Source organism: Caloenas nicobarica, chromosome Z (assembly GCF_036013445.1).
Source record: "Caloenas nicobarica isolate bCalNic1 chromosome Z, bCalNic1.hap1, whole genome shotgun sequence".
NCBI classification, from domain to species: domain Eukaryota; kingdom Metazoa; phylum Chordata; class Aves; order Columbiformes; family Columbidae; genus Caloenas; species Caloenas nicobarica.
In genome coordinates, this window is record NC_088284.1 from 53,396,487 (window position 1) to 53,416,055 (window position 19,569).

The window sequence follows — 19,569 nt, forward strand, 5'->3', positions numbered from 1 at the left end:
GCAGTGAATAGAAGAGCAAAGAAATTAGGAAAAGTAGCAAAACAAAAGCAGTCAACAAGACAGATCTGGATAAATACAATCTTAGATGCCTCTAGTTTTTATCTGCCATTTTTCTTGAAATTACGTGAACTATTGTAAACTGCTTTTTCGCTAGTTATGCAAACAGCTCAGTAAAACTCAAGCAGTTTAGACTGGATTTGCAGATGTTCTAGGAGTCAGTCTAAAAAGTCTAATGTTAACACTTTAGTGAATATTCAGGTTCATTTGAAAGGTATATATTCCAATGGCCCTGGCTGCACCAGAGGTCTCCTGGAGTCATGGTGAAGCCATGCAGGCAGATGTCAGCACTGCTTCTGCAGAAAAGGTGCTGAGCATTTGAATATATCCGAACAAGGACATTTTAAATCTGGGGAATTAATTACACTCCTCAAAGCTGTTAGTTGGTTTTCTCCATGTCATTTGTACTGGTGTTAACTAAAATTCAACATATTTTTTTGCTCGTAGTGCAACTCAGGCTATGCTTGATCAAAGGTAGCTTAGCTTTCATCCAAGTATAGGTACTTCCAGGGAATAAAACCATATTTGTTGTCCAGACTCCACTGACCCATGCAAAATTCAGTAATGCTCTTGTAAGCATATAACAAATGCAAATCAAGAAAAAAAGAAACTGTCCTGACTTCAGTGTTTAAAAATCATCTTTGTCACTAAAAAAGCAGGTAAAAAAAGTGTTTACTTCATGCCTCTTCCCTCAAGTTATTGCTATATTAAACAAGGTTTGGCTGCTGGGAGCATTCGTGTTAAAAATGGAAAGCTTTACAATATAGTAAATAATAGCTTCATTCGGGTGTGAAGAATTTTTAAAATGAAGTGAATAGTTAACTTCATTTTTGCACACTCTGGAAAGGATATTTAAGCTGGTTTGACATGTCCAGACGCATGTTTTAGGATCATAGTCTTTCCAGACATTACTCAATGCACCTGACATTGGAGAAGTAGGATTTGTCACCAGTTCCTGATCTAATGTGTTTTCATGCTGAATTCAGAAACTCTTAGCTCGATTACTGTTGAGTCGTTCGTACTAAAAATATATTTTTTTTCCACAGCCCAGCCTATGCCACTAGACTTTACTCGAGGGAGGATGAGCAACCTGATACAAATGGGAGAGGCTGGAAGCAGAGCCATTAGGATGTCCCTCCATCAGTAATTTCTAACAACCCTACCATGAGTATAAACTTATTGTTTCAGATATTTACAGTTCTACTGTTGATAAGAAGCAATTTTGCATCTTCATTTATGGGAATTCACTAGAGGTTATTTGTGAGTAAAGATTGCCTTCCTGCTATCCTGCAAAACCGCACAACTCTGCTCTTTTAATAAATGATATTTAAAGTGATTTAAGTCAGATCCGTTTAATGCAACTTTTGACTTCCAGGAAGTCAGATCTTGTCTTACTATGGAAAAGGTTTCCTTAGATGTGCTACAGAGCCACAGAATGTCTGAGGCTGGCAGGCACTTCTGGACTTTGTCTTGTTCAACCCCCTCTGTAGGCGCAGGGTCAGCCAGAGCAGGCTGCTCGGGGCCTTTTCCAGACAAATTTTGATATTTCCAAGATTGAGATGTCACAGCCTCTTTGGGAAACCTTGCCAGTGTTTGATCACCTGTAAATAAGTGGGGTTTTTGAAGTGGAATTTCCTGCACTTCGGTTTGCACGCATTGCCTCCTGTTCTGTCACTGTGCACCACTAAGCTCCATCGCCTTTAATTCCTCAATTCAGGTGTTTATATACGTTGCTAAATCCCGCTGACCCATCACTTATCCAGGCTTCTTGAGGAGCTTTCTCCTCTCAGGATCCTGCACTCCACTTGGGCCATCTCATGGTCGCTGCTGCCGACCTTCACATTCCCAACCAGCAATTCCCGTATGAGGTTCAGCAGAGTATCCCCATCTATCAGCACCTCGATCACCTGTGCCAGGAGGCTGACATCAACATGCTCCAGAAACCTCCTGGATTGCTTGTGCCCCACTGCATCGCTCTGTGGAATATTATTGGAGTGGCTGAAGTTCCATATGAGGATGATGGCCTGCAGACAAGAGGCTTCTTCCAGTTGACCAAAGAAGGTCTCATCTGCCTCTTCATGACCCAGTGGTCCATAACAGACATCCACCACAACATAACTCACTCTCTAAACCTGATTTAACATTTTATAATCCCCTCTGCTGGTGATTGTGTGTCATCACCTCTCTCCCCTGCTGTACCCTGTTCAAAAGTCTCTGCTGCAGGTTGCTCTGCTTGCATTATGTAACTTGTAGGTAACACAAAATTGCATTTTAATGTTACGATCATAGTTTTAAGGTGTGTTACCAGGTTGAGGTAAGCCCTAGATTTCCTTTTAGTTCCTAACATGAAACTCCAGACTGTTTTATATTTCTTTACACTCCTCTGGGCCTATTATGCCCACTTCTTAACAAAGGTAGATGCAAAAAAAAAAAAAAAAAAAAAGTTTGCAAAAAACCCAGTACTTGATCATCAAAAAATGTGTGGATTCCTCTGAGATGATTCATTGAGACTGTTATTTTGAACAGCCCCTTTGCTGTAAAATCCTAATGCTTGGATGTATTTTACTTTGGTTCTGCTGCTTGAAGAAAACACTGGTGAATATACAGGCATATGTAGGAAGAGGCACAGGATTCCTTCAGACAACTATTAATATATCAATGCAGGAATGATTTATGCCCTACCTCCATTCAGCATGTGGGTTTTGGCTTCTTCAGATGTAGAACTTTACGAAGTCTGTTTCCCCTCACGACACAGATTTCCTTATTTCTTCTTTTTGTCCCCTAAATGAAAAGATTTTAGAGTCACAAACAGTGAAATAAATCTGTCTGAATAACTGACTTCCTTATCCCCTGCTCTCTCTGGAACAAAATTTTGCCAGGGAATTCTTAAGTATTTCACCTTTTCATGGCTTGAAAAAGTCCCCTCCAGTTTAATCTCCTTAATCTTCATTTACTTTTGCAATCACTTCCTGCTAAGGCAAAGAAAATGTCTCTTCCCTCTCCAACAAAGAAAATATTTTGATTTTTTTTTTTTTTTTAAACAGGAAATCAAAATAGCCGTGCTCTTGTAGACCTAGCTGTTGTGCTCAGCTTGTGCTGGCTGTGGCTACCATGAGCCATCTGCTGTGCTACCAGTGGAGGGAGATCCACACACTCTTCTCCAGAGCAGGGATGAGCATGTGGCCAAGAACAACAGCAGCAGCAAAAAATCAGAGAAACCCCAGATGACACGCTTCTGGAGATCACCGTTTCTCTGTGATGTGGGGGAATGCTGTCTGACTTGTTACAGGACATCTGCACCATAGGCCGATGGCCGCCCCCCGGCCTCTTTAATAGGAGTCTTGGTCTGGCTGATGCAACCTGTGCCCAGCTAAGGTTTCCACCCTTAGCGTGTAGGCTCGGAGGAACCTCTGCAAAGACATAATGGGGAAGGAGGACTGCACAAAGGAGAGCCTCCTGTGAATGGCAAACTGATTGGAAATGTGATGGGGGGGTTGTTCGTTGTTGTTTTAGTTCAGCCTTTGTTACTGCAACTCCCTTTCATTCACTACACTTTTCCACAGTCAGCACTGTGGCTGCCAGCAGTTGTTCCTGTGAAATGCTTCTGATTATGGTTGGCGTCAGCAAATACAGTGTCTACAGCCCCTCTGTAGTGTTTCCAAAAATGTGTTAGCCTGGACAGAGGACTAATGGATCAAAAATGCAGAAATGGTCTGAATGTCAGTCTGAAAAACAAAAGGCTTTGCAACCTGTTATTTCATTCAGCTCAACAAAAGCTGCTTACAGTAAGGAACTGAATCCTTTCTCTACATAGAATACGCTATTGCTTTGCTTTAAAAATACTTCCTTAGCGATGGATCCCATTCCTGACTAGCTCCCGCAGTTCTGGTGGTAGGGAGGGCTTCAGGTGGTGTATCACAAGATGCTGAAATAAATCATTCTACGAGTGGAGAAAAAAGAGGATGTGGCAAAGGTGATGCTGGCAAGGAGAGTTTGTGTTACACAGCCACCAGTTGTTTTTTGCAGAGCTGTAGCTGTCACCTGCATTTGGCACCCATGGTGTAATTTGAACAGACAGGTGGTGCCAGTCCCTGCTGTGTCAGCAGAGACCCGGGATGGGGGAAGACAGGCAGGGGAGCGCTGGTCCCATCCCCATCCTGGAGGGGCGTTACGCTCAAGTCCTTGGTCTACCAAAGACACCTCTCCATCAGCAGAGCTTCTGCAGCTCAGCAAATACTGAGAAACAGTGAGTCAGAGGATAGGTGGAAACAAAAATAAACTCACAGTTACATTAGCTGCTGCTTAGCCATTTTTCAGGTTTCACACACATAAAAAGCACGCTGTTATCAGCACACTGTTGTGTCTCGGGCCAGTATGGGCAGATAGGCTGCCAGGGTAGGGGTGGCTGATGTGGCAGGGCAGCAGGGAGGAGCAGGAATCAGCAAGCAGTCTGGAGAAGGGAAGGGAATGCAGGGCCAGGGGGTGGTGGCGTGAACGGGGATGGAAGGTGTCAATCAGCCTCTGTGGGAGCAGGGGCACAGGCTTGCATGTGAGTGATGGTAGGTGACACAGCGTGTGGATTCACCTGTGAGATCTGAACTGGTCTGGAGCCAGGCCCTGAGTTTTTGCATCCTCATATGATGGTACACTGTGATATACGCTGATGTTCAGCCCCTCTGTAGCATTTAACCCATGGATCTCGAAACACACACTTGGCCAAGGTGCCAAGGCCCAATTATCCCAGTTATCAAAAAAAGGATAAAGGGATACAAAACAGCTCACCTCTGTGGAAGAGCTGGGGTTCAGCCTCCAGCCTCCTGCTGCCCAAGCCACAGCCAGTCATTAGTGTCCTGGGGTGCATTAGCAAGAGTGTGACCAGCAGGCCAAGGGAGGTCATCGTCCCCTTCTACTGTGTCTCCGTGAGGCCACATCTGGAGTACTGCGTTCAGTCCTGGGCTCTCCAGTTTAAGAAGGATAAGGAATTATTGGAGGGAGTCAAGTGGTGGGCTACAAAGATGATTAGGAGCCTGGAGCATCTTCCCTATGAGGAAAGACTGAGACAGCTGGATCTGTTCTGCCTGGAGAAGAGAAGGCTGAGAGGGGATCTTACTGATGCTTCTAAATATCTCAAAGGTGGGTATCAAGAGCATGGGAACAAACTCTTTTCAGTGGTGCCCAGCAATAAGATGAGGGGCAACTGGCACAGACTGAAACATAGGACATTCCATCTGAATATGAGGAGAAACTTCTTTACTTTGAGGGTGCCAGAGCACTGGAACAGGCTGCCCAGAGAGGTTGTGGAGTCTCCTTCTCTGGAGACATTCAAAACCTACATGGTCACATTTGTGTGTGATCTGCTCTAGGTGAACCTGCTTTAGCAGCTGGGTCTGTCTAGATGATCTCCAGAGGTCCCTTCTGACTCCAGCCTTTCTGTGATTCTGTGATTCTGTGATTCTGTGATTCATGATGCAGCTCTGTGTCCATGGTTGCTCAGGGGCCCAGGACCAGTCCTCAGAGGTGTAACCACTTGTTTCTTGTATTCCTGTCCTGTTCCTCTACTCCTCCGCTGGCACCTGCTCTTGGCCAGGGCTGGAGGCAGGGTGTTGGGCTAGTTCAGCACACACCCAGGAGGTATGCCCTCTGGTCCTCATACTCCAAGTCTGAGTAATTTTACACTCACAGAGGAGACCTACGTACAGCTGCTGTCAGCTTAAGCAGAACTACTACTGGCCACGTTAATCTCCAGATGTCCAGCCCTGGTGCACTGTGTGAGGCTAGAGGGTGCCAGGCACAAAGATTCACACTCAGCACATCCACCAGTGACACTGGGACAGTGAGACCCCTGTTTTCAGTGCAGCATCCACCTCTGGCTAAGTTACTTACCATGAAATAACTGTTTCTTCCCAACAAGGGGAACCAGAGTGTGAAGCAAAACACAGCAGCCTGCATCCCATAACTACCATAGGCAGGGCTTTCAGACACACATGAGAAACCACCTCCAGTCCACCCACTACAGTTAGTTCAATGTATCATGTTTTTACACTGCTCTCTTATATCTCCTATCTAGTTTATTTTTGCTGGGTGATATGCTACTGTGCCTTCCAGGTGTGCTCGAAGCTGGGGACAGCCAAAAAAAAAAAAAGAGAGATAAAGAGATTCAGTGAAAACAGGTGTCCTTGCACCCATGAGCACTCTTCTCCTCTGGTCCTCATACCCTGTGGTTTCCTTCATCCTCTTTGCCTCATTTGAGTACCTCCTGGAGATTCAAAGGGACAAACTCTGATGATCATCAGTGCAGGTCAGTATAGGGAAGGTAAGACTCAGAGAAGGACTGTAAATATTTTTTTGTTAATGGAAAATAGGAAACCTAATCTACCTTACTTTTATTTGTCCCATTTCTATTAGTGCAAACATACTGCAGTACGTTTCACTATTCTTCTTTTCATCAGATACTCTTCAGGTGCCATGTAACACAGTTGTGATCGGTGCCTTCTTACCATCATACTGGGTAATGCATTAACATATTCTAGAAAGGGGTCATCCCCCGAAGAAGCCTGTACCACAAACGTGGCCAAAAGTGGTAGGCAGCAGCTTTGTTATCTTCAGTTACAAATGAGGACCTGAGACACAGCGAAAGTCGCTCAAGAAAGGGCTTTTGTCTGGTTGTTCTGAGGTCCCATGCCAGCAGCTCCAATGAAGGACCACCCTGTCTCCCATGCCAGCCATCACCTTTCCTTTCCTGGGCCAGGGTTCCCTCCAGGTCCATGGGACATAAATATCTGGTGGCCTGGGTGCCTGTGGTAAGAGCAGCTCTGGGACTGCACTGAATTAGAGTGCCTCAAGGAGTGAGAAGAGTCTCAGGACCATGAACAAGTGTCACCCCAAGGGCTGCACATCCACCTACAGCTCTGTGTTTGACATCTTTGAGACCTGTGGTCTGTAACTTATATACATTAAATAGCCTCTGCTAGTCATCCCACTTCTCCCCTGCTTGATACTCCCGGTATCTGCTCCCACCCAACCAAAATTAATTTCCCCAGTAGCAGGAACCTGAATGATTATCACTGCAAGGGCAGTTAAGATACTCAGTTGCCTTTGGTAGAGTAAACCCCTCAGAGACATGAGTAAGTAGAAGACAGCTACATGGCAGATGTTTATATATATGCACACACACACATATACACACACACTCCCTCTCTAATTTCTTGACACATGGAGAGCAGCTACACATGCAGCACACTTTGTATTGTATGTCAACTTCAAATATAGCCCAAATCAGCCGTGGAAATGGCAGCAATTATGGTAAGCTGAAACCAAACAAACTGCAGCAACTTAATAGTTTTCAGTGGCAGAAAAAAAATCCCACATCGCCCAGCTGCAGGAGCTGATAGGAAGACAAACCTCAAGGCAGCTTATGGTTTCCTGGCTGTCATCAGCTAGCAGTTCGGATACTTCCTATAATGAATAATCAGTGTTTGAACTGATGGAGGTGACCTTAAAATATGCTGGGGAGGGGGAAAATTTCACAGTGTGTGTTGGGCAGTGGAAATGGTGGTCTGAAGACATTTATGTGGTGAAAGTTTGTACTGTGGCGTGGAATTAGAGCAGGGTGAAAATAAGGGCCATAGTCACTACACGGCGGAAAAATGGATATAGGTGTATATATATATCTGTATGAAAACAGAGGAGGAGCTCTGTAGGTGACATCAGCAGTTTAAGGAGATGTACATTGCAAGTTGTTTTTCTTTGGAGGCCTGTATTTACTACACAGATGGCAAAACAAGCTGGTGAGAAGCAGGAGGGAAGGTCTTCAGTGGCCAGCTGAGTAAAGGCATTGAAGTTTTCTTCATAGCAGCGCATTAACAGCACAGGGAGCAAGGCTCTTCTTTCCTTCCTCCCCTCCTGGAGGGGATGTCAGAGACCTGCCTGACATGGCGATGGTGTTCACCTCCACCTGCCTCCTTGTTCATGCTGCTTGGTGCTGTGGCGGGGAAGGTGGGCGGCTTTCACTGCCCACTCTTGAGACATTGCACAGGGTCAGGGCTGTGGGCAGAAAGACTGGGAGGAGGCCAGGTGTGCCTTTGTGTGGGGCTGAAAGGAGGGGCCTGGCTGGCTTTCCATGTTCCCCCTGAAACTGCTGCAGGCATCCAGCCTGCGAGGAACCCGGCAGGACCGCGCTCACCTTCCACCAAGATATCTGTAAAATCATATTCCTGAGTTGCTTTGTCCTTTTCAGCTGGCCTGGTCACTCTCCAAAAGCCAGTCTTTAGAGGAAAAAAAACTAAACCAGCTGTGCAGATGTTACAGCTAGGACAGTTATCATACAACAGAGGCTTTTGTAGAATTGCAGAGGCCTAAAGAGGCAAAAGAAATGAGGTACTGGCTCGGGGAAGGGCTTTCGTCATGCACTTCTACTCTCCTCTCCAGAACCGCTGCACTTTAATTAAAAAACAACCTCTTGGGAAATTTGGAACATGCACAGTGTTTTTGCTATGAAACCACCACACACTTTTCCCTCTCTGCCTCCTTAATTTAGGTTAAATTTAAAGGAAATAACTTGAGGTTTGGAAACAAATATCTCTAGAGAGCAGCTCAGTGGTATGGTATGGAATGAAGCCAATAGCTGTAGAGATCATCTAATTTGAACTGAGGCAGGTAAAGAGAAGCCAGGGAAACTGAACCAAACCTTTTCTATATGCATTGCTAGTGGCCTGTTTTTCTACTGCTGTACAGTGCAGTGTGTGGCCACATCAAAGGGATCTGATTTTAACAGACAAACATAGCCAAATTTTTAGGGTACTCTGCACTCACCCTGCAGGCTCATGGACACATCTGCCCATTGCGTGCCCTGCTACATGGTACCTGTTTTACCCCTCTGCGATTTGGCATGTTTACTCCTCAGGCAAAAAGAACATATGTACCTCGCATTTACCACGAGGCTGGCAAGCTGGTAAGCCTTTGCTAAGGTACCTTGAAGCAGTCAGCGTGGTATGAATTTTGCAATTCTGCTTGCCAAAATGTAGCTTGTTCATGTACCTGGCTGCTCTGGCAAGAGCATTACTTTACAGGGATAGAAAAGTCTTCTTCCTCAGAGCTGGTGAGCAATAGGGAAGATAGCAGTGGTCTGTACGTTTACGGTGAGACACTGTGTTTTGCAGAGACAAAGAACCGCAGAGTTTCATTTTCCCTTTCTGCTGTCACTGCAGACACACCGCATCATCATCAAAATGTTTTCTATCCTTGCCCAGTGGTAACATTGGAGTCTGTGATGTGGGGTAGGTAGGGTGAGAGTCTAAACCCCTCTTTAAGTCCCCAAACCACAGCAGAAGTTACTGGACCAGCTACACTGCTCCACTTCTCCACTTCCAGCCTGACCAGCCTTTTTGGGGTTAAAATAGACTCTGGACTCTGTGCTCCTCAGACACAACCCTCTTTTAGGTGGAAGTGTCCTCACCTGTCCATTAGTGGTGGTGATTGATTTGATGAGGACCACAGACCCTTGGCGAAGAGGTTGCATCTGCACTTGCCAAACCTCTGGCTGTTGAACTAGGCTGAAGTGAGGTTTCTGTGTTGCGGTCCTGAAGGACCTGATTTACAGAGAGGCTCTGAACTGACCAATCTGCAGAAGCAGTCTGCCTCGTAATTTTAAAGGACTGAAAAAAACATTTGAAACAGGAAATGAGGAATATGAACAAATGAAATTCCCTTCTGCTCCCCCGGCTTGCCTTAATGTCTCTGTTTTACCTCTGGACGGCTGCTCTTGACTTTCTCTCTAAGTGATGTTGTTCTGTCAGAAAGATGGTGTGTTCACCCACACAATCGCTAATGGGTGAGAAAACAGAAATCTGTATTTTCTTCACTTTCTTAAACCCTTCTGCTCTAACATAACAATTCCCTGGTATAAGGGAGGTCAGCCATTCTGCATCTGATAGGTAAAGGTCATAAAACATAAAAATTCCCTAAACAAAAATATCCCCCTCCCCCAATGCCTGTAAAGAGTAAACAAAGCAGAATGATGTAAAATGTGTTTACAGCAGACAAGTGTAAAGAGAGCAGCACCTCTCTTCTTCACCTAGCCTCCTTGTGCGGAGGAACAAGGTTTCAGAAGCTTTTGAAGGGGGATATTGTGCCAGAGGAGTCAGGGAGTGATGCTGGGGAAGCTGAGCCCTCGTTATCTTAATAATGCACCAAGCCTGGAACATTTAAAAAATAGATGTAGTCCTTGGAAAAACCACAGAACAGACAAAAATATATGTGCTCATCATCCAATCTGGTCAAAAGAGACAAGTCATTCCAAGCACTTCTTCAAAAGTACTCTTTTTCTCTGTAAAATAGAATACTGCAATTCTGGTGAAAAGCGCCCATGAAAACCAAATGTTACCAGAATGCTATTTTTGTGAAAGAAAATCTATTGCTTACTTCACTAAAATCTTATGTTTTCACAGAATTTGTGAGCTTGGCAGGTCTTTAATGAAGTAAATATTTACCTTTCTGACCACAAAGTGTCAACACTGCTTTGGGCCTGTTACCTGGACATTAGTTAATTTTTATTATCTTGGTCAATTTCAAGAAGTAAGAAATGACTACAATTTAAAATTAAATCTGGTAATAAAAATGAATTAATTGACATATATGTCCAGGCAGTACACCCTAGACTTCAACACTGAATTGCTAGGAGGCTCATAAGTCTGTCATTAAGACCCTAAGTGTATACACAGGCATCTAAATATTTCTTTCAATTCCAAAGCACAGGATAAGGCACTAATTTTTAGTGTCCAGATTCATCAATGCAGGCTTTATTGGACCATCAGTCAGGTGAAGCAATCAAGAGTAAAAGAAAAGTGTCTGGCAAACACTCCTGTGGATAAGCATGCAGTAGCTGTGATTTGTGGAGACAGGGGCTATATTAGATGCAAAGACATGGAAGCCACAAATATGCCGAGATCAACTACAAGTTTAGTGAATTTTAACAGGAATAACTATTATCCTCAAATTCCTATCAGCTGTGAATCACCTGGGCTTTGCTGCTTATTGCCTTTGGTGCTCATAATTCTCTTGGTAAAGGCATTAAGGCAGCCAGTGAGAAGGCAGAAATGATAACATGTGATTTACGTGACTCGCTGCCCACATGAATAACAAAAAGGGAGCAGATTAAATTAACATTTTCCAAATAGCTTGAAGCATGAACATAATTCTGCCAAAGCATTTGGTGCATACTTGAAAGTAATACATTCAGGGAAAGGCAGGACTGTTTTGTAAGTAATTTGCTAAGGAAAAAAAAATGCCTAAGCAACAAGTTTATAATGTAATTTAGGGGCTTAATGATGCTGATAAACATCTAGTAGGAGATTTATGCCTGTGTGCTTTTGACAAATCCAGAAGGATGTCCAATTTACAACTTCAGGTTGCTAAATACCTTAAGGTTTTGTCTTAGCTTCAAAATAAGTATACATTTGCCACAAAGAGCTTGACCCAGATAGGTGTGTAACTGCATACTTCTTGCCAGTTCAAACAGGTGTGAGCTGCAATGTGACACACGTTCTGCAGCAGGCAGGTTCATATCCCTACAATTTTAGAAACAACACAGTAAATGGTTAAAAATGACTTGCCAGAAGAAAATAAATCAATCCCTCCAAATCAGCACTGGGCAAGTGAATTGAAAGGGGAACCTATATCCCTTTATACCCTGTAGTATTGCATAGAAAAGACTCAAAATTATGACAGGGCTATACATTAGGGGAAAAAAAATAAAAAAGAAAAGGTTTTGTATGCTGTTTCTACTAAAAAAAAGAGAGAGAGAGAAGGGAGAGATTTCTAGTTTTGCAGGAGAAAAATTAGGAGACAAATTCAGCTGTATAGATGTGCTCAAAAAATCGTGGGGTACAAGGAGATCATCACTAGAAGAATAAATTATTTCCTTCAGTAGGCAGAACCTGAACATATAGTGGAAAGAAAGCAGTCTTTCTTACAGAAAATTAATTTCAGTCTTGATTCGAAATGATAGTGTGAAAAAGTTGTTCACAACAAGAAAAGGAGACCTCAAGAATGTAATTTCTACCAAAAAAAATCCGACATAATTCTTGATAGGAGTTGTCTGCATACAGAAGTTTTTGATGGTGCGGATACTGATTATTTCAGCATTGCTTCAGCTAATCTTTGACATGCAGTTAAGGTAACCTGAACCATGCCATTTAAAATAAAAACGACTGTCTATGCAGACTTTTATATCTCTGCTGACTGGAACATCATAATCAAGCCAACACAAAAAGATCCAAACATTTGCTTTCTTTACTGGTTAACCCTTTAACAGTGGTTTATCTCAGAAAGGCATTTAAATAAGATTTCATATCAGGACTTCAAGGTAGATCACATACACTTCTTATTTTTCTGGCTGAGTGAGCCACCACTTCCCCCCGCTCGGTGCCAGTGTTGTCCAGTGTGATTGATAAGGGATCAGGCTGTGGGCTGGAGGCACTTTCGCAGCACACCAACATCTGGAAGTCATTCCCAGCCTGAGTGGACCGTGAATGCACTAGACAGACAGGATCCTATAACGTCTCTCCTGTCTCAGCCTCCACTGCCTCCAATGGCCAGATAATGAGAGCACTACTGTGAGTGAAAGTGTTTATGTGTTTATGTGGCTGCAGGTATGTGCTTTTTTGGTGCTGATTTCTTGCGTGCCCTGCAGACAGCAAGCAGGGATATCATGGGGACAGGGCAGAGATGGAGCAGTGTGCCAGGGTGTGTGATAACCACCAGGTCCAGGACAGTGATGACCTCCTTTTCTCCTCTCTGTTGCAGCAAACTTATTGCCTGTTTTCATTAGGGCATTCTGCTTGGGAAACAACTTTGACCTAGAGCATATTTACAAGAAGACGAGGGTCAGCTAACACCATCTAGCCAAGTGGAGTTATTTTCTAAGTGTTTTTCTTTTCCAATTACTTTTTGAATAAGAGCAGCATCTATTGAGTTAACTCACCAAACAGTTTGAAGTCATTACACCAATTTAAAATCCACACATCATTAGAAACCCTTGCCAGGGTTCATATAAATATGTGTATTTCCCTGTCTGTGCTGTCCCACTGGACCAGAGCAGCGAACACGGGAAGCGCGTTTGCCACAGCAGCTGGAGTCCCACTGTGTATGCTGTGGAGCTGCCTGACGAGCCAGTAATAATCCTCAAAAAACAAAAACAGTGAAATATTTCACTTGCAGTTCATCCAGGATAGGGAGGACTTGGGATGCGTGTTCTGGATGTCATCACTGAACAGTGATGGTCTTGAGAGCAGCAGTGAAAAAAAATATTATCCAGTAAGTTTTGAAGGCTGCGATTTGGTGGCACAGCAATAAATTATCATATCTTATGATTAGAGTTCATAATCCTTGTGACCACAGCCACTGAACATATCACCAACTTCAATATCCTTGTTCTCTCCAATATTCTGCTGCCACTGCTCCTTTTGTCCCATGCAATGACCCCACAATTGTGCCTATGATGGTGTGAGAGTGCAGCCCTGGAGCTGGAGTTAAGGCTTATCACCTCTCTGGCCCATCGCACCAGCTTTCAGGATACCTCTGGGGTCATCCCAGCATACCCCAGGAGAAGCAATGGGACAAGAAAGCAGGTACCTCCTGCTATCTTAATCCAGACACTTATACAGAGAGATTAAATGGTTTGTACCAGGTACCTGGAGTGTACTTGGAGGCACGAGCCTCTGCCACGGGGGCCTGCACAATGACATCGGGGCACTGCAAGACCATGTAACCCAGATGCAACATAAAGCACCAGAGAAACGCAGCCCCAAAGGCTGGAGAAAGGAGTGAGAGGGTATCAAAGTTTAACCCCAGCCAGCAACTCAGCCCCACGCAGCCGCTCGCTTACTCCTCCGTGGTGGGGATAGGGGAGAGAATGGGAAGAGTAAAAGTGAGAAAACTTGTGGATTGAGATAAAGACAGTTTCATAGGTAGAGCAAAAGCCACACGCACACACAAAGGAAAACAAAGAATTCATTCACTGCTTCCCATCAGCAGCAGGTGTTCAGTCCGCTCCAGGAAAGCAGGGCTCCATCACGAGCCATGGTTACTTGCGAAGACAAATGCCATCAATCCAAATATCCCCCTCTTCCTTCTTCTTCCTCCAAAAATTATACCGAGCATGACATCATAAGGTACGGAATATCCCTTTGGACAGTTTGGGTCAGCTCTCCTGGCTGTGCAACTTAGTAACAACTAAAACATCAGTGTGTTATCAACATTATTCCCACTCTAAAGCACTATACCAGCTACTAGGAAGAAAATTAACTCTATCCCAGCCAAAACTGGGACAGAAGGATAAGCCAAAGTCATTGCAATTAGCTTAGAAATTGACTTGACTTATTTCTGTATAGCTTTTAAATGTTACTATAAAAAATCCTAGATCATAATTTCCATGAAGATGAATGCGCACATATTCTATTATCTTTTTAAATTATTAAATTTTTTTTTACATGCAATAATATGCTGATTTTTTTTGTTAACTAGTTAACTATTTACTAATATTTCCAAGAGATACGGCTGGGTTATAATAGGTTGAATGAGATCATGTCAGTGGTTTGAAATACAGTTGAAATGTACATGGGTATACCTGCTAGCACCCATGCGAGAATAAATTAAATGTCTTATGTTTCTGGTTTAAATATCTACCTTTCAGGATTAGCTTACATAATTTTTCTTTTCGACTCAGAGAAAAAATGGAAAGGTAATCTTAGACCGAAACGGCTCCAGAATCAGTTCTTTCAGCTATTAAACAGATCGTTATTCCAGATTCATTATTTTCTATTCCTTCTGAACTTACATTACATATAAATAATAGAAAAATAACTTTCTCCCTCCTAAAAACACTGTGGCATGAAACTCTCATAACCTTCCTAGACTGTGCATGAGCAATAGCAGATAACAGTTACTAAAATAAATATTTCAAACGTTTTATAAATTCTATTAAACAATTTAATTGGCAATAGAAACAGGCAAATGCTTTTTAATGCTCTACTTTATCTAATAATGCAGGAATCAAAGGTATAAATCAAAATAGCATGTCTCACTATGGTGTGTTAACATATGTTGTTATTTTAGATATCTACTTCAGCCACTTTGCTTATTACGATAAGGTTTTTATGACAGTTTGTGAACTAAATTCCCATGCTTCTTAGTTTACTAGTGTTAAGAGCCTAGATAAACCTGTCTAGTTATGGTTTAAAGGAGATATTTTTTATTTTCTACCAAATATGTTTTGATGCTTCCTCCTAGAATAATGTCAGATTGATAGAAACCTATGCATCTGATCTATGGATATGCTTGTACTGCTGGTTTTGGATGCTGGCCAACAAAAAAGTATTAGGTGATAAATATTTTTGTCTAAAACCACATGCTAAACTTTATTTAAATCATTTCAGCAATTCAAAAAGGTGTTTTGCATGATTTAATGTTGTTGACTGGTAATAGGACTCTTTGGTCTAAGTTGTTAAATTTGTTGTTGAAGTAGTTCTCCAAGCTTTTATTTAAGATGGCCAACAGTTTCATTTCAGTATTTCTAGATTTCAGAAGATCGGAATATATTTTTAGCCTGAGGCAGTTTTGTTTAGAGCCCTGGAAGTATTTAAAAGATGTGTAGATGTAGCACTTAGGGACATGGTTTAGTGGCGGACTTCGCAGTGTCAGGTTTCTAGTTGAACTCAATGATCTTAAAGGTCTTTTCCAACCTAAATAATTCTGAGATTCTGTGATTCTGTAATTCACAGGATTTGGAATTTGCTAGAAAATCAGCATCAAAAAAGATGAGACAGTGAGAAAGTGGCACCAAAGTCCAGTGAAAACTTTTGTTTGTTTGCATCGTGGCAAAGTGTATATATGTGGTGTTTTTTTCATGGATTTTCTTGGATTCTCAGTGTTTTATAAGCCAGCAGAGTATCTGAGCTGGGGCTGGAAGAGCATTACTGGTGCTCATTTGACCTGCGCAATGAAGGATCCTCCTGAAAAATAGTGTGTGATTATAACGTAACTGAACAGTTTATCACTATGTGATAGGGACATAAAGGATGAAGCAATGCCACACTCATAGCTTCAAGCCAGTGACCCTGTTGCTCCAGTCATTCAGAGTATAGGCGCTATGTTTGAGTCCTTCCTTACCTTCTAGGTGGACATTTTAACATCTCATTCATCTGGTGTGCTCTGAGTGAGTGGTGGCTCCTGCAGTCCTGTCTTGTTGGGTGTCACCACCCAAAGGGTCAGAGAGAGCTACCACGGGAAAACATTTGTGAGTGTTCATTATTTCCTTTCCACTCCAGGCCACAAAGTCTCTCTGCTACCCACCAAGGGAGGCTTGGGAAAGTGAGGAAAGGACGCTGAATACCTGGCTGGACTCATTACATGAAACCACTACACACGAACAGGCAAAAAGCCACTTGAAATTGTGGAGGGAGAGATATCAAGTGCCTGTGAAACAGAGCAGGGTATGGTCATCAGTAAATAAATAAGAGAGAGGTCTGCTTGAACTGCAGTCCTAGTTCAGCCAATGCAGGACAAGGACACAGAGGGAGAAGCAACAGCAGCCATGCCCTCATAGTGTTTTGGTACAGCTGATCTCTGCAAACAGCTCTGAGGCTTCCTTGTGTACCATACCAGCGCTTGCAAGGATTGCATTGCATTTGAAGCCATCTGGTTCTCTGCTGCACCTTTTTGCCTGGTACAGACAAGCCCTTAAAATTCAGCAGCTGTCTCAACATATTTTCACAAAACACTTTTCCAGTCTGTTTGTCTGTCCTCACATGTTCTGTCTAATGTGCACAGGAGCAGCTGATGAAAGAAAGGTTAAAGGCAGAAACAAAGGCACGGTTTGTCGCGTGAAGCCAAGCAATTATGAAAGCTATTGTGGATGAGCGTGCCAAGCTACCTGTGTTTAAAAGAGACTTTAGGGAGTGTTAATGCTGAACCTTCAGGCAAAAAGAGCTTGTTTGACAAAGACATTACATCTAATACATTGAATAAGCAGAGATTTAATGTTAAAATACTATTTACTGAGGTCTTTGGTTTACAGAATGACATATTTTCATTCCCATAATCCTTCCTTGAAGTTTAACAGCAACCACAGAATGGTATTATGGAATTAAAATTAATTTGTGTTTTTCAGATCTAGTGTAAAACCATCAAATTTCACTGCTGTCCCTTTGAGCAGGTACAGATTATATTCTATAGAAAGTGCATCAGGCTTAAGGAAGTGTCATGAATTATGATGCTTCTTCATCCTCATTATGAAAATTTGTCTTTGTATCTTAAGTTACCTGAATATTTTTTCAGCTGATTCCACTGTGAAGTGAGAGCCATCATCAGAAGACAGTGATTCAAATTCTTCAGTGAAACTGCATGTACAGATATTATCAACCAAGGTGAGGAAGGATGGACCTGTCCCTGGTGACACAACCAGCGTTATTGCACTGCATTGCACTGTCAATAATATATTGAGGCAGGAGCTGTAGGCTAAGCTAAGTCTCAAAGATCAGGAAACATTTTAGCCACCTGAGCAAGTGGCTAAACCTTCTGTATTTCCTAAGTTTTAATGTACCAGCCTCAGCAGCTAACCTCTTGCCAGCATTTCCAGCACACTGGGTAAGCTAAATATAGTCTGTATAGGGTGATAAAGCTTCATAAAATGAACAACCCAAGCAAGAGAAAAAAAACACTCTCAGGATAGAACTGATTGAAGATGATTAGATGTTTTAAACTCCTTTTTTTTTTTTTTTTTTCTGAAGAATCAGGAAGAAGGTTGCTTTTCTCTCTGCCCAGTTCTGGGAACATGTGGAGATGTTATAGTTGTCACATCAAGGATGTAGAGAGGCATCTGAGCTGCAGAAGGATCAAAATGCAAGGCTGTGTTATAACACACAGTTCAGTCAATTTGGTGGTTATCTGCGTTGTTTTTCAAAGCAACTGAAGCTTCTCACAGGGAAATGTGTATCTATGGTAATGTAAATTCTATGCAGATATTACGTATATTATAAGCTATACCAAAAAATACAATGGCTGAATCTTTCAAGACCTACTCTGACTCTCCCAAGTTCGTGATCATTGCTGTTAGTCACAAACTGTCTCTGGCCCCATGAAGAGGAGAAGGAGGAACAGCTCTGCCCAGCAGAGGAGCATCCCAAATCCTCCATGCTTGTCATGCACATCCTGCCCCTCGCCAACTATTACAACGGCCATTCAGAGCAGCTTTTGCAGATGGGATTTTCCCTGGCTGACAACGCAGTTTCTGTGGTTAATACTTCTGGGAGCGCTGCTCCAACCAACAGCTGGCCGCCCCTACCCCTTTCACTGCTGGCCTGCTTGCTTCAAGCAGGTTCCGTTTTGCCAGCACTTTGATGGCGGTAGCTGATGTTTTGCCTGCAAAAGTTCGAACTTTAGCTAACGGTGCTGGAGCCTGCCCTGTGTTTGGACTGACTGGAAATTTCCAGGCTGCAGATAGACCTTTACAGGCCCCAAGCAGCTGCAGCTCATAACTGTAGTTGCAGTTGTTGCTGGTCTGGCTTGTAGCTGGCAAGGAGGAGGATATTAAAATCCCATAAAGATACTATCAAATTAGAAAATACCGTACAGTGTACTTTTGTTTCTTTTAAGGATGAAGAAACCAGATGAGAGAGGACTTAAGCTCCCTCTGTGCATATATGCAGAGCGGAAAGAAATTACATTTAACTGACCCGTTGATGATAGGACTTGATATTCGACTATATTTAATCATGTATGGAAAAGACAGTTGCACTTTTCAACAGCTGCTCTTACTCTTAGCTTCAAGGGGCTAATGAAAAGATTATGTCTGGGCAGGGATTTACTCCCTCTCTTCCCTCCCCCACAAAACCTGCATTTTTCGTGACTTTTGGAGTTCCAGGGGGAAAACAAAACAAAACGCATTCTTACCGTGTTCAAAACTTTACTGCCATTTCAATAATGTCATGGCAGTATAGGCAGAAGCAGATGGCCAAGAAAGAAAGCAGGCCCTGCAGGTGTGAGAGAATACCCCACCGTCTTTAGGATCCCCCATCTCTGGGGCTCATTTTCACCCAGCCTTGGAGGAAAAGCCTTACTGAATTCCCAAAGAGTTTCAGCCCATTTTGAGGTGGACAACTGACCACAGCATTGTCATTGCTAGTACCCGGCAAAGCTTTAAGTGGTCACAGTGCACAGAGGGCAGGCTGAGATGATTAATGGACTGAACTCCCCCCAGCCCGTAAAGGAGGCTCTTTTCGACGGGGTCACATCCTGGTGTCAGAGTGCTCTGATCTGCCCAGATGTGCCAAGACTCAGGTGGATGTTTGGGACGTGGTAAGTGGAGGGACTCACTTTCCAATCTAAACATGTTGGGCGATAATTTCTGATTTCAACTTGAGCTCCTTTATATTCCTGATAATTTCCCCAAATGTGCCTAGTTGATTTAGAAATATAAAAGAAAATTTGTGGTATTAACTTTACCAGAATACATTTGAT

At 43.0% G+C, this 19,569-nt stretch overlaps 1 long non-coding RNA gene across 1 annotated transcript in view; it reads right to left on the reverse strand.

The window, feature by feature from the left end:
• Positions 1-2,745: 2,745 nt before the first annotated feature.
• LOC136002598 (uncharacterized) overlaps positions 2,746-19,569 on the reverse strand; it is a 34,262-nt gene continuing 17,438 nt past the window's right edge. Inside the window, exon 3 of the long non-coding RNA XR_010607928.1 lies at positions 2,746-2,838. This is a non-coding gene — a long non-coding RNA (uncharacterized LOC136002598). The remainder of the gene's footprint in view (positions 2,839-19,569) is intronic.